The following is an 11,238-nucleotide window of genomic DNA, read 5'->3' on the forward strand; positions in this document are numbered from 1 at the left end:
ATGGGGTGAGTTTGTCTAACCTTTCATAGAAGCACAGATTAGCACTGATTCTCACATCAGGATTTCACTTGGAAGAAAAGACCAAAATCACGGGGGGCAACATCCAAGATATAGGTTGCGTGGTGAAAAATTTCCACATCATGCCATAACATATTTGTAACACACATAAGTGTCATTACCTTTGAGTTACAGGGGACGTAACATTTGCATAATCATTGTTTGGATTATGGTGGGGGTTTATCCCAAATACCCACGCATATACAGCATAAATTCCTCAAACAACTTGCTGAGTGTACACATTCCATACTTATTTAACAACAGTGAAAAATATGAGAGCCGTACTTACAGGAGCTTCCAAGCCATACTGTTGCGAATGTTTAAAAAAATATCACAGTTTCGTATCTGAAGGCAATTCTCTTGCAGTTGGTGTTCACATGATACAATGCTCAGACACATATCTCAGATGCTTGCTTTTGAAACCCATGTTCAAACAGATAAAATTACATTGTATCTAAAGATATCTGTTTGGCAGCGGCTACACGGAGATAGGTAATTTACTCTGATAAGCTTATTTTTCATTTTTCTGTATAAATTTTTCTCACGATCGATTTCCCCACCCACTGGTGGCTTTGTTAGGCATGTATGCGTGTACTGTCTTGCTGCGGGCAGCGTGGTTCCTTCTTCTTCCGTTTGTGCTCGTGGCAGTGCTAGTTGACGTGGTCCAAAATAGTCATGAAAGCAAAATCCACATTGGAAAGGTTTTCAAAAAAAACCTATGCAATAGTAACCACACTCGCCAATCTCAACACTAACTGTGGGGCCCTCAATAAAACCTGGCTTCCCGCTATCACCCAACCTGCTCCTCCCCCCTCAACAAGAAACCAAACACAGGCCTCAAGCATTCGCAAAAAAAGTCTGCCTGTGCATGAAAACAAGCGCCATTCCACGAAAGCAGATGACAAAACTGGGACAGTCGCATACAGTGCCAAAACCCCGATGCACGGTAAAAGGAGGAAGCACTACACCCACATGAGAATGGCAGAAAGTGAAAGGACCACATCAACTAGCGCCGCCACAAGCACAGGCGGAAGAAGAAGGAACCATGCTGCACACAGCAAGACAGTACACGCCTGACGAAACCACCAGACAGGTGGCGAAATTGATCGCGAGCAAAACTTATGCGAAAAAATGAAAAGATAGCTTATCAGAGTAAATTAGGTAAAATTACTACAAAATCCCTCACACTGTTGCTTTGCTTGCATGCATGTGTGCGCCAACAACCTTGCTCGCTTGCTCACTCCCTCCCTCCCTTAATCTGTCCCCCCCCAGAATCCTACAAGTTATTCTTACGGAACTTCTTGAATGCTGTTTTCCATAGTATGATGTCGCATCTTTGAGCACAGAATAATGTTGCTCAAGTCAAAATAATATTCCTATTGAGACATGGTTGAATTAAAAGTGGGGGTTTAGGGTTCAAACACACCAAAACTTGTGGCATGCTTAATGGGTGCAAGTTCAGAATCCAAAAATCAGCAATTAGTTTTTAAATACATGCTTGAAATACAATGAGTGTCGAGTCAATTGAGCCAGAATTTACAAACAGGGTTTTTTCTTGGAATCACAGCTGGCCTGCAATCCCTCCCTCATCTTTCCAATGTTGGTTCAAAATTCTTACCAATGTTGGTTTAAATTCTCCACATTGTTGTATAAGTTTTTAATCCATCTTCACAAGAATTCAAAGTTGGAACTTCGGGCTTCATAGCACATTCCTCCCCAGTAGTTGGCATAGTATATACTGCAAGTCGATTTGACTCATATGTCGAATTTTTGTTGTAAGTCCACTTTATGCGCAGAGATGCTAATCAGTACTGGGCCTACGGTTTAAAGTGGGATCCGAACCACTGTTCAATGTGCCTCCACCAGATACTGAACCCCAATTTGACCTGTATGCAGTCCCATTGAACACATTCTTGTATAGTGCATAGTGCTAGATATAATAGTGTTAAGTATTGGACCTGTGGTAGTATATGGCTCAGAGAGTTGGAATATTACTATGATGCCAATAAACTGTGTGTACTTGAAACAAAAATAGTACGAAGAATTTATGGAAAATATTGGAGAATATGGAACAACACAGAAATGGAAAATATATTAAAAAAGGAACATATAGTGAAATGTGTAAAATCGAATTGATTAAGATGGGCTTGGCATATTGAGAGAATGCAAGAAGGAAAGATACCAAGATGGAAAGAAAAATAAAAGACAACAAAACTGTTGGCTTGATGAAGCGGAAAATGATCTGAAAACCCTAGGAGTCAGAAATTGGAGAAATGTTGCAAGGGATAGAGAAGAAGAATGGATCAACTGACCTTGGCGGAGTGGTTAGTACAGCATGCTATCATGCCAGGTGTCCAATGTTTGAATCCTGACCTGGCCGTGGGTCTTCTTTGTGAGCGTTCGTTCATCATTTCATATTCCCACCTTCACGATTAGCCAAAAGGGGCACAAATCATTCAATCAGAAGAAAATTGAGGAAAAGGTTCACCTGGAACTGTGTTGCCTGTTAAGTGAGTACAGGACCAAATTATAGGTGAACCCTTCCTGCAAGTTTTTTTTTTCTGTCTACGCTGTGTTTTGAGATGTTGTGCACTATGCCGTTAGGGGTACAATCCTCTTTCCAGAGTTTTAAACATTTCTAAGGATAATATGCCTCTCGTTCATCCCATGTTAGATTTTTTCCATACATGTCAGTTAGGTGATATATTCAAAGGCTTCCTGGATGTAAATGTCAGTGGTACTTTCAATCTCTGTAATTACATTTCTCTTTTGAATGGAGTGCCCACTTTCAGGTATATATTCTGAAAGACGTTTTTGGTTTCATTTCCCTGGTAATCTTTCTCATGTTTCATTGGAATTTTTGGTTGCACTGTGCCCTTTGGCATACAAAAATTTCCCCCCCTCCTGAATTTTGCACTTTTAAAGGAGTTTTTATTGCAGGATTCAAGTTTGCTTACACATTTCACCTAAGATATTGATAAAACATTAAAATAATGACCAAGGCAAAATTTTCATAGTATAAAAAATATAAACGCTCAAAACGTAACTTTTCCACCCTCTAACAGGGTCTTCTTCAGACGAAACCTTTATTGTGAAGTTTCGTCTGAAACCTTTATTGTGAAGTTTCGTCTGAAACCTTTATTGTGAAGTTTCGTCTGAAGAAGACTGTGGAAATGTTACGTTTTTAGTGTTTATATTTTTTATACTATAAAATTTTTTCCTTGTACAGTATTTTAATGTTTTATTAACATGGAGACAAGGCTTAGCTGTGTTACCTATGATATTGGCCCATTATTGGCACCTGGGGAGAGGTACGGGGGCTGTCAACCGCATGGAAAATTAATGTCAGCCTAGTTATATATTACACACATTCAATTTAATTTGTCACAGTAATTTCTGTTCAAAAGCAGTATATAAAATGGTAAATAAAATTGTGTTTTTTCTTGTGTAGTGGTTGTTATGTGTTTGTGTTTGTGTGTCTTGTGCAGTAGTTGTGCTGTGTAGTGTGTTTGGGTTTGTCTTGTGTAGTAGTTGTGGTGTCTTGTGTAGTAGTTGTGGTGTGCTTGTATGTGGGTTTGTCTTGTGTAGTAGGTGTGCTGTCTAGTGTGTTTGGGTTTATCTTGTGTAGTAGTTATGCTGTCTAATGTGTTTCTGTTTGTCTTGTGTAGTATCTGTGGTATGTATGTATGTGTCTTGTGTTGTAGTTGTGCTGTCTAGTATGTTTGTTTTGTCTTGCATAGTAGTTGTGCTGTCTAATTTGTTTGTGTTTGTCTTGTGTAGTAGTTGTGGTGTGTAGTTTGTTTGTATTTATATTGTGTAGTAGTTGTGGTGTGTTTGTGTTTATATTGTGTTATAGTTGTGATGTGTTTGTGTGCGTCTTATGTAGTAGTTGTGCTGTCTAATGTGTTTGTGTTCGTCTTGTGTAGTAATTGTGCTGTCTAATGTGTTTGTGTTCGCTTGTGTAGTAGTTCCTCCATTCATATTGGGGGTTAGGCGTAGAGCTGACAACTCTGCACTGTAAAAAAAAATGTCAAGAAACAGCAATATAAGGCCATGGATGTTCCCAAGGTAAAATATTCCGGAGGTAAAATAGTCCCCCGTTTGGATCTCCGGGTGGGAACTACTTTGGGAGGTCCCTGGACTAAGGATAAGATCTACATTATGAATAAGGATATTAAATTAAGCACCTGGAATGTTCTGTGCCTTTACCAGCCTGGGGCATTTCAGTGTACAGTTAATGAGATAGTTAAGTATAAATTAGATGTAGTAGCTGTCCAGGAAGTTAGGTGGCCAGGAGAAGGGAATTGTAAAACTAAAAATTATACTTTTTTCTATGGTGGTACTGAAAATCATAATTTTGGAACAGGCTTTTTCATAAATAATAGAATTAACTCGGCTCTTAAAACAGTAGAATTTATTAATGATAGGATATCATATGCAGTTTTACAGGGTAGATGGTGTAAAATTATTTTAATAAACATACATGCACCAACGGAAGATAAAGATGATAATACTAAAGATGATTTTTATACAGAGTTAGAACAGGTCTTTGATAAATTTTCTCAGTATGATATGAAAATTCTGTTAGGTGACTGTAATGCACAGATTGGCAAAGAAGAGACATTTAAACCCACGATTGGTAAAGAAAGTCTTCATGAATTAAGTAATGATAATGGTATAAGATTGATTACTTTTGCAACCTCAAAGAATTTAATTGTGAAAAGTACCACTTTTAAACATAAAGATATCCATAAATATACCTGGTGTTCTCCAGATGGTAATTATTTTCCTGTAGTTTACGGTTATTACAAGCATAAGGAAACAGTTTTTCTTTGTGACGTTTCAGGAGAACACACGCTCCTTTCATCAGACATTTATTTTCATTTTGACTAAAGATACAGTTGTAACAATGGTTAGTAATTTTTTTAAACAAAAAGAATCCATTATATAATGGATGTTGTCAATGTTACATTGTTGTAATATAGCAACTTAACTGTGAAAAAAGCAGTCTGTTTTATTTTTATTTCAGATTTTTTTTTTTAATATAGCAAAAGAAAATGGCTTTAACACTAACAGAATAAACCAAATCAAAAAACAAGTTGCAAGAAAACTAAAGGAAAAGAGAAATACAGACAAAGATGAAAAATCTGTTGAAAATAAATTTGTGTGCATTCCATTCCACAAGGGATTCTCACATAAAATTGCAAAAATTTTTAGAAGTTTTAATTTCAAAATTGTTTTTAAATCACCAAGAAGTTTGGAATGTACATTTAATGAATTCAAAATGAGAAACTCTCTACCAGATGTGGAAACCACAGGAATATATAATATAAGTTGTTCATGTTCAAAATATTATGTCGCAAACAGCAAGGAAAATGGCAATAAGATGGCACGAACACAATTTGGACATTATAACTCTAAACCCAAGAACAGGTTTGTCAACTCATATCATCGAAGAGAAGCATTTGATTAAAAAGAGAAGGGTTTTAACAAGATTAACGGGAAACATAGAGTTGAATGTCTGGGAAGCTTCGTTCATTACAGAAGAACACTGGAATAAATTAAATAATGAAAATGGTAACATAGATCCAGTATGGAGTTTTCTTTTTCACAAATGGAGTAAGCCACCATCTTTAAAATTTAATGTAACAGAAAACATCAAGAGACTTTGTGAAAACATTGATGAATTTGAATTACCTGATGATATTTGGGATTCATAATTTTAAAAAATCTGAAATAAAAATAAAACAGACTGCTTTTTTCAGTTAAGTTGCTATATTACAACAATGTAACATTGACAACATCCATTATATAACGGATTATATTTGTTTATAAAAATTTCTAACCATTGTTGTAATCTTTAGTCAAAATGAAAATAAATGTCTGATGAAAGGAGCGTGTGTTCTCCTGAAACGTCACAAAAAAAAACTGTTTTCTTATGCTTGTAATAACCGTAAACTACAGGAAAATAATTCTATAATGCAAGCAATGCGTACATACAAGAAAAACTATTATTCATCCAGATGGTAAAACTCATAATCAGATAGATCATATTCTCATTGATAAGAGAAGTCATACTAGTATAATTGATGTTCGTACACATAGAGGTGCTGACTGTGCCAGTGACCATTATTTAGTAATTGCTAAATTAAGAGAAAGACTCTCAGTGTTAAATCATAAGCAACAAAATCTAAAAGTTATAAAATTTGATACAGGAAAGTTTACTGATGAAAGAATTAAGAAAGATTACCAAATTAAACTGTCAAATAGATTTGATGTTTTGCAGGATTTAAATGATGATGAAAATATAAATGAAACAGACGTAAATAAGAATTGGGAGCACAACGTAATGCAATAGAATCAGCAGCTAAAGAAAGTATAGGATACCATAAACCGAGAAAAAGTAAGCCATGGTTTGATAATGAATGTCATAATCTAATAGAAATAAGAAATCAGGCTAGACTTAGGTGGTTAAATAACTCTGATGATACAAATCTAAACAATTATAATAGAATAAAGCGAGAAGTTAACCGCACGTTTAGAAGTAAAAAAAGAGATGACTTGAAAAGCAAAATTAACGAAATTGAAACAAACAGCAAAAATAAAAATATCAGAGATTATATAAAGGTGTAAATGAGTTTAGAAAGGGGTGGCAACCTAAAGTAAACTTAATAAAAGATAAAGACGGTGATTTTCTAGCTGACCCAAGCGATATTCTAAATAGATGGAAGAACTACTTTAATGACCTTTTAAATGTCCATGTAGGAGATAAATCAGAAGTAAATGAAGTCCACACAGCAGAACCTTTAGTTCCAGAACCTAACTTGACTGAAGTTAAAGATGCTATTAAAAGGCTAAAGAATAACAAAGCACCTGGCATTGATTTAATACCAGCTGAGTTAATTAAATATGGTGGAAATTCATTAATATGTCAAATTCATAAATTAATTTGTTTAATATGGAATAAAGAAGAAATAGCTCAACAGTGGAAAGAATCCATAATTGTTCCTGTGTTTAAAAAATGTGATAAAATGAACTGCAATAATTACCGTGGAATTTCTCTACTCTCAACAACATACAAAATATTGTCTAACATTCTTTTAACAAGACTAACACCATATGCTAATGAAATTATAGGTGATTATCAATGTGGATTTAAACGTAACAGATCAACTACAGATCAAATTTTTCACATCAGACAGACACTTGAAAAAAAGTGGGAATATAATCAAAATGTCCATCAGCTATTCATTGATTTTAAAAAAGCATATGATTCGGTCAAAAGAGATAAATATATTATATTAGTATAATTAGTAGAGTTTGGAATACCTAAGAAGCTTGTTAGTATGATAAAAATATGCACCAGTGAAACAGAAAGTAAAATTCGTGTGGGTATTAATATATCTGACAAATTTACAATTCATGATGGGTTAAAACAAGGAGATGCATTATCTCCATTGCTCTTTAATTTTGCCTTAGAATATGCTGTTAGGAAGGTAAAAAAAACTAACGAAGGACTAAAATTAAATGGTATGACTCAGTTGTTAGCATATGCAGATGATGTAGACTTACTGGGGGATGATGCGAATACAATTAAGAATAATGCTAAAATATTTTTCAAAACTGCTAAAGAGATAGGTTTGGAAGTTAACAAAGAGAAAACCAAATATATGCTTACAGGCCAAAACAAAGTGTTAGGTAATAATCAAAATCTAATTATTGATAACAACTCCTTTGAACCAGTTTCCAAATTCAAATACTTAGGAGTAATATTAACAAATGAAAATTATATTAAAGAGGAAATTGAAAGTAGGCTTAATTCAGGAAATGCATGTTACTTCTCTCTTCATAAACTTTTGTCCTCTCGTTTAATATCTAAGAAACTAAAAGTTAAAATATACAAAACAGTAATTTTGCCTGTAGTATTATATGGATGTGAAACTTGGTCCCTTACATTGAAAGAGGAACATAAATTGAGAGTATTTGAAAATAAGATGCTTAGGAAAATCTTTGGACCTAAAAGAGATGAGGAGACAGGTGAGTGGAGAAGGTTACATAATTTAGAACTACATAATTTATATTCATGTCCAGATATTATTAGAATAATTAAATCAAGAAGACTTAGGTGGGCAGGCCATGTGGCACGAATGGGAGAGGAAAGAGGAGTTTACAGGATTCTTGTTGGGAAACCTGATGGTAAGAGACCTGTAGGTAGGCCAAGACGAAGATGGAGGGACAACGTTGAGATGGACCTAAGGAAAATCGGTAAGAATGGAAAAGAGTATATAGATCTTGCTCAAGATAGGGAAAGATGGAAGGCCTGTGTTGCTGCAGCCATGAACCTTCGGGTTTAAGAAGGCTAGAGAGTTAGTTAGTTAGTTAATTTCTGTTAATTATTGTAAGCAACTGATAATTACAAATAAGGCTGGTGCATATTATTGCAGGAAAATTATAACTTCAATCTGAAGCTATGTTTGAGGGGGGATGCCATACTGATAACACCTCCCACGGATGTCTGTGGCAATATCGATAGATCGCTGTCTTCTGAGCCCTTCGAAATTTAAAAGAAAGAAGATGGTTTATTACAACATGGGGCACCACTAATTGGGACTTGCGACAGGTACATAAGTGAATCTGTAAAGGTAAAAAAAAATGTAAAAGTTCCCTGTGTATATAGCACCTTGCCATGAAGACACATTTAGGGGATGTGGGGGTATGGCCCCGCCAGGGGCGCCGACTTGTCAAAATTATTGTGTGGGCTCTGATCACTGAAATGAATGAATGAATGACTCACTCACTCCCTTTTTTAAAAATAAAAATTATGTCTTCGTATAGCAAATTTTAAGCAGCTATTATATTCCTCATGCAAATTAAATGTAACAGGAAAAACGTGTTTTTTAGATAACAATTAACATTTTTATTTAAAAGTAGGCTATGTATTTACATTAAGAGGCCAACATAACAGTTTTATGCTGGCCTCGGTAGCCGAGCGTGTTCGGTGGTCGGCTCAACTCACTTTGATCCGGAGGTCTCGGGTTCGAGTCCCGGCGAGGGCATGGGTGTGTTTTAATGTCCGCAGCAGACTTGTAAAGAAAGGAGATGTGACGGGTGCATTGAACCTTAGTGTTGACGTACCCCATAAAAATAGTGAATATTTACAATATTTAACAGTTTTATTTAATTATTTACATAAATGCTAACACAAATCGTAGGCAAATAGTTTTACTTTTTTGTTCTTGCTACAATATTTTACTTTTTAAATTTAATTTTGCAATAATAAATAAACACATAGCACGCCGTGCTTTAGCAATAATGCCTTTGATCAAAGCCGTTCCCGCTTTCGCAATACAGACTTTTCATAAGCTTTCCTTGCGCACTTTACTGCAAGCCAGTGTTAAATAAACTCGAAGACTTTAGAATTATTTTCCCCTTATTCTTTGGATGAGAGGAAGAGATTTCGAGGATAACTAAATATCGTACAGATCAATATTGTCTGAAAGTCATGTTTACGACCTCAAATTGTTCAGAATTCACTAAACATGATACTGGTATAATTGTCATATCACCTCGTTATTTTGAAACTCTTTTTAGTAAAAATGTTGACAATACTCATAATTATATACTTAGTATATAGTAATAAGTCGTGTGTTTTGCTGTCTCCGTTCATAGCCCCCCCCCCCCAAATTGATGGTTTAGCGGTCTCATCCCCCCAAATTTGATGGTCTAGAACATTTCAAATGTGTATTTAAAGTTAAGTTCATGTTGCACAATGGTAAACTTTACAAGAGAAGCAAAATAATACATTAGATCCTCTTAAGCAAAGTTATTTGAGGGGCTCTGCCCCCCACATCGATAACATTGGGGGGGGGGCTCGAGGGCCCCCCCCCCCCAAACCCCATGGAGTCGGCGCCTATGGGCCCTGCACATTCTTGATCTCCAAAATGTCCTTAGATCACCCACCCCAGGATTTGAACATGGGTCTCCGGCGTGGTAGACGCTCTACCGACTGGACCACCACGGCTCCCTACGTACGTCAATCTGTTTAGACTTCAACTCAACTGTTCCAAAATCTATTTTTCTTGGAAGCTGAAATTTAATTTACTTTCGCTGATGATTCCATTGCATTTGGTATTTAAGGGTAATACATCTAAATGATAGAATGGAACCTCTATTCTACATTTTTAAGTGGATGAAGGTGAAGGGACTCAAAATGTAGGAAACCATGAAGTATGAATGTATAAAGTGGGATATGTGAAATTGGGGTTCTACTGTAAATACAAGAAAACATTAGTCATTTGACAAAAGAGACATGCGCAATATATAATTCCATATTAGTACAACAAATTGCCATACATTACTACATAAACTTAACATTTTTCTTTACAAGATTTAGATAGAGATAGTGAATAGAAAAATCCCTGCAGTTAACATAAGCGTTTCTATGAAGTATAGTTAATATAATGGTTACAAACACTAAGGCAGCTATTATGTTTTATTTCTTTGATTACATAAGTTATTTTTCTGCCATTATTTTCATGGATTTATTATGTAAGTAGGATATTTTGCAAAATTAATCCTGATGTACTTTAATACTGTAACCCTGATTTTATGCCTTTGAAGATTCAATGTTCATAGCATAAGACCAGATAAATTCCTCTGAGCAAGCTATTTGTTATTTTTTTATTTTTTTTACAATTTTTCTAATGAACTTAACAATACTATTACTAAAAAATACTGAGTTTTAGGGACTGAATAAGTATTTTTTAATTATTTTTTTTCAGGTATTGAAATTTAAAATATAACATGCCATGAACATTGTCAAGAATAAAAAGGAAAATTATTTCCAAATGCAACTCATCATAAGACATAAGTATTGAAAGTTGTCGTTGAAGGATTTCAGCATATACACTGTAGAAGAAAAATAATTGTTAACAATGTTTCTTGACATAAACTTCAAACTCAAGTAACTAATGTGCCTTATTCAAGAAAGTCCTACAAAGAACATAGAAAAAATATATGTCAAGAACACTGGAAAAATATATCTCATTAATTTATCATTAGTAAAGGATAAGTAGAAAATATATTGATTTATTCATTAAATTCCTTTGATTCTGGCCAATATGCATTCCCATCATTTACAACGTGTAAGTTTGTGACAGACATTTTACATCTTAAGAAAAT

Source organism: Lepisma saccharinum, chromosome 3 (assembly GCF_977018435.1).
Source record: "Lepisma saccharinum chromosome 3, izLepSacc3.1, whole genome shotgun sequence".
NCBI classification, from domain to species: domain Eukaryota; kingdom Metazoa; phylum Arthropoda; class Insecta; order Zygentoma; family Lepismatidae; genus Lepisma; species Lepisma saccharinum.